Source organism: Anarrhichthys ocellatus, unplaced genomic scaffold (genome assembly GCF_004355925.1).
Source record: "Anarrhichthys ocellatus isolate YVR2014 unplaced genomic scaffold, GSC_Weel_1.0 scaffold20, whole genome shotgun sequence".
NCBI classification, from domain to species: Eukaryota; Metazoa; Chordata; class Actinopteri; order Perciformes; family Anarhichadidae; genus Anarrhichthys; species Anarrhichthys ocellatus.
The window spans coordinates 5,023,956-5,029,173 of record NW_022280050.1 but is presented as its reverse complement, the minus strand read 5'-3'; the positions used below and the strand labels follow the sequence as shown (position 1 = coordinate 5,029,173).

General features: G+C 48.3%; 1 protein-coding gene across 2 annotated transcripts in view; it reads left to right on the top strand.

Moving 5' to 3' along the window:
• LOC116389536 (activin receptor type-1) overlaps window positions 1-5,218 on the top strand; it is a 20,034-nt gene that overhangs the window by 4,277 nt on the left and 10,539 nt on the right. The window lies entirely within an intron of this gene.

The window sequence follows — 5,218 nt, the reverse complement described above, 5'->3', positions numbered from 1 at the left end:
AAAAAAAAAAAACAACTGCTATTACTTACTGGGTAGAAGTGTTGCTTTAGTTTCAGTTCTGTGTGTCTGTGACGTCTTGAGAAAACACAGAGCTTAGGTAGGGTGGGAGCACAGCAGGAAGAAAAGGCAGCTATTGTCTCTGATTACATCTGATCTAGGCCGAATACTGTGAGTGAGTGAGTGAGTGAGTGACACTGTATCCAAGGAACAAAAACCCGCTATGCCGTTGCCAACCGCAATGAATGTGTGAGTGAGGGTTGAACATACGCAGGGGGGCATTTGCATTTGATTACATTCCTCACACTGTGAAAGGAGGCAGCTGCTGAGATACTGTAGGGGCCCCGAGAGATGAAGCCCGGCTCGACCCCGATGGGGCTCCGCGGATTCGTCTCCGCATTTGACGATGGGCCCTTGGACCGGCGAGGTGTGTTTCCAAAAGGTTATCGAGCTTGGCTTTTGTACCCAGCTGAAGCGCACGGCTTTCACGCGCGGCCTAAGTGCACGACACAGGAAATCAAGACAGGGTCAGCCTGTTTCACACTTACACCAGACAGGGTCACAGCGCCGCATTGAGCTCTGTTTCAACACTGCTGCCAGTACAATACCTGTGTTTGGTTCGTTATCATCTCCTAAATATATACAAGTGTTTAAATCTGGGGTGTTTGGGCCGCTTTTGGTTCCATAAAGCAAAGTTTTGCTTGTGTTTTGTGCTCTTACTAACATGCAGATTAAAGCCAAGTGTGTGAGTCACTTGATGTTTATTTGTCAGAGAATATTTCACATTATCAAGCAAAAATATCTGTCTTAATATTTGCTGATCCTGCTGCTATGATGATCTGCCTGTTGTGGAAAGTCGACTACCATCTGGTCTATTGGTCGCTTGGCATAAACACGCCTACGCTCTGGGCTGAGCCCGACTAACATCGACAGTAAAGCGTTGGTCCTTCAATCAGCCGCTTTCACAAAGGACCAAATTATTTCAATGTGGGCGCTGTAGCAGAGTCTGCAAAATATCAACTCATAATTCCGTCCGACATTTTAAATGAAGTTTGGCTCAAACCTTGTTTGATGCTTTGCTGCAGGTCATTTTACTTCATGACCGGTCTTCCCCTGGTCCTACATTTCATCAGGCATTCATCGCACCCTCAGAATTTGATATTGTACAGCCTGACACAGATTTAATAGGAGATTTTATTGGATCCATCTTGCACAGTGTGACATGTAATGGAGCTGCAAGATTGCCAATGTCACACAGTGTGTAGGGGCCTTCAGCCAACAGCTATCTACACCACAAGCCTTCCACAAGACGGCCAGGCCCATCGAATCTCTCCTAAAGTGGTTCACCATTATCGTTGTGCTTCATGTTGAGTGTCAGCACATTGTGAGGTAGTCCTTGGCTTTTGGAAGGCACATTTTGTTGGGTGGTCCCCCTGATACTCAATGTTTTTTGTTTAAACCAACACAGATCTTGTGTACTCCCTCATAACCTACTAAAAAGTTCAGGTTGTGTATTCTTTTAACTTTTAGTTTGAGTCACCCCAAGTGCTGTATTTGACTGTAGGCAGAGAATGTGCTGAGGTGACTGTGTTGCTTCGCTGAGCTGTAGTGTGAATATAAATGTGGGCTGCTGCAGAGAGGACAACTTTCGCCCGCAGGTCTGTGTTACACCCACGTCCACCTAGGAGCCAAACCATCTGTGTGTCCCTGATGGCATGCTGGCTCTTCGGCTGTCTGGGTCGGGGGAGGGGCCGGTGCCGGCTCCGCATTGCCCCCCAGTCTTCTGCCCGCTTCCTCCGCTCGACCGCCCCGCAGTTTTTTGTTTTTTTTCTGCGCAGCTTCCTCAGTGCCCCGGCTATTTGCGCCGCAGTAACTGTGCCAGCCTGCCTGCCTGCTCAGACACAGATCCCGCCTCTCGTCTCCCCTCTCTTGTGCCAGCGCGATGACTCAGCAGCTCCTGCAGGGCTTTCTGGCCTCCTCCCTCTTCATCCTCAGCGAATGCACCCGTGCTCATCAGACAAAGTCATGTTTTGTCATTCACAAGATGTCACCCTAGAAACAACAAATGGCAAGACAATACATTTAAATCATCGTAACTGCCAACATGCGGTAGCATTACCAATCGCACAATATTTGAGTTTGCATGTTTAATCATCTCCATTTAATCACTTGAAAGTCTGCTCAACATCTCAGAGAAGTGCTTATCAAGATGGCCCTCTGGAGCGGGATCACTGGAAAGAGTCTGGGAAGGAAACATGGCGTCAAAAGACGGGAGCCTTGATAAGTGGGAGAGTTAACCCTCGCATACTTTTCACAGGGCCGAGTCTATCTGGACTATTTCTCTCCAGGTTGTACACACTTTGACTACCTTGTGTCGAGCTAAATGTGGTCTCTGTATTCCCAAGAGCAGTGGTCAGTGCTTACGCAGTTCAGAGGCATTGATATCTTCATACCAAATACCTGCGGTGGGGAGAAGCATTCAGATTCATTTACTAATGTAAGGTGTGAATCCGTAGTGGATGTTAAAAGCGACCGCATTCAGAATTTAAAGTGAAAGATTATCAACTCAAAATCTAAAGTACTGTTTGTGCAGAGGGACCCCTGACAAACGTGCATTCATACACACATTTAATTATGCCTGTATGTGTTATTATCACTGATGACTTCATGTGTAGGTAGCTTGGTTGAGATGGTTAGTTAAATCCTCAACAGTGCACCACATACAAAATATAACCACATGTTTATATTTGCTATATACTTGTGCACTGTACTTCATTTACTCTCTACCGCTACATGAGCTCAATACACTTGGGATACCAATATTTCAACTGCCTGACTCTTCACAGAGAGCGAGTCGGCATCATAATGCAATGCATTGCAACACAATCACATTTGGGTGAAATTTGGCCACCTTTCCAAGCTTCTATAAAATGTCGCTCTGCGTACTGTAAGAGTCATTCAGTAAACCTGGGAAAACATAATTACCATGTGGTATCTATGCTGGTTTCTTATTACAACACCACATCGGAGGATATAGGACGAGGGAGTAAAAGGAAAAGAAGGGGGGTTGAGACAGATAGTTGTGGGGTGGGGTGGGGTTGGGGGGGTTCAGAGCACACCCTTGGCAGGATGTCAGCTCAGTGAACACACACAGTGCCGAACACTGCCAGAGAATTCAATATGCAGGGATAGAGAGAGCTGCAACACACACACAGCGCCATAAAGTTGTCTGCTCAGATCGCAATCGGTTGTGCAGATGCTCGCCCTGCCTCTCTCCATTCTAGAATACACACCTAGGACTACAATCACTAGTCCTGGGTGTATTCATCAGGCGAAGCTGCTAGCCGGCTTGATGATATGTTTAGCAGCTAGCTTTGCCTCACGTGTGGATACATGTGGAGTAGTTTATGTTCAAAATAGACTGTGTAAAACATACAGTAGTGGACGTGTGATCGGGCAGAAAGGCCCTCCAGGTTTTCCTGCGCAGACGGAAGTATTTGCTTTGTAGATGACGGCACGTAATAGGACCACCGAGCGGCTCGGTCGTCGGCGTGCGTCTCACTGCTTGCGATGGCTTGTTGAAGACGAAGTGTCCTCGCGGAGAGATGAATTGAGACGGAGATGACTTCAGTGCCCCGTCGAGACTCTTTCAGCAGTAAATATGAACAAAACAGCAGCAGCAAATCATTTACCTACACTTATTGAAGCCATAAATGGAGCCCCATGACGGGGCTCTACTTAGTTTATTGAGGTGAGTTATTGATCTGTCAGCAACGTGAGTCGGGGTATCGTGCTCTTTTTCGAGTGATATACGAGTCAATATCGAGATTAGACAGAATCTCCTTTCCTAGGCTCTAGCATGTGCTCCAGACTATTGTCTTTTACCCCTCTGCTTATCTCTTTATCCTGCTTCCTTCGGCCCCCCCCCCTACCAGCATGGTGCCCTTCTCCCTGCTGTCCCCCTGGGGCGCTGAATCCAGACACCTCCTTGTCCCACTTCCTCCCTCCCTGTTGAGCCCACACTGGCTCTGCTCTTTGCCCTTCTCTGACCCACTGTCCCCCAGTTGCCCCCTGGCTAGACCTCCCCATGCCCTCCTGCCCATTCCCTGCCCCCCTCTCCCCCGCTCTACATTGCTGCCCCCCCTCTCCCCTGGTCCAAAGGGAGCAGACAGAGCTCCCGTTTATCTCTGTGTGGCAGCTTCTGTTTTGTGCTCCGATTAAAGGAGCAGCATGTGGTCTGTGTGCGAGCGGGCCCGTACAGACGCCACCGTTGGGCTAATGCTAACATCATGCGCTTAATCATTTATGTCTGGGAGACGGGCACAAAGGCTTGGGGGGGGGGGGGGAGGGTGCTTGGGTATTTATCAGTGGCACAGATGCATTCAGGCGCGCAAACACATGCTTCCAAGATAACAGCCCCGGTGCTTAGTATGGCATAAACGGGGGCACGCTGCAGGCTGCGACGAGAACTCTCATGTCGTCTTTGGGTAGCTATGGGGGGGGATTTTTTTTTTTTTTTCTTTTGAGTTTACAGTGTGAGTAAACTGGTGGTCTGTTAAAAATATGTGTCACTGGATGAAACAAACAAACATAACCGCACAGCCAATGTGGACGCTTCTAGAGACGCATTAAATATTGAAGGATGAGACTGTCTCCAGGTCTCTAAATGATAGTATTTGGGCACCCACACTCTCCTCGTCCTCCTCCTCTCTCGCCTGTCTGCTCCTCTCCCCTCACTGCCAAGCAGCCTGTCCCTCCAACAAACACACACATCACCACGCATGCACACACACACTTAGAGGCAGCCAATAAGAGAGCACCAGTCTCCCCATTGCTTGCCACTCAATGCCTTGTTGCCAGGACAACAGGAAGGCTTGAGACCCACTTTACTTTAACATTTTAAACTTGGTGTTTACTCTTTTTCTAAAAACAAGAAAAGGTCTCCCTCTGTAAAATTGCTTTTCTATTACTTTTTGGTCGACAGTAAATTCCTGTCGGTATCTGTCTCTCTCTCTCTCTCTCGTGGTCTTCTGTGTGTGTGTGTGTGTGTGTGTGTGTGTGTGTGTGTGTGTGTGTCTCTCTCTCTCTCTCTCTCTCTGTCTCTGTCTCTCTCTCGTGGTCGTCTGTCTGTCTCTCTCTCGTGGTCGTCTGTCTGTCTCTCTCTCGTGGTCGTCTGTCTGTCTGTCTCTCTCGTGGTCGTCTGTCTGTCTGTCTCTCTCTC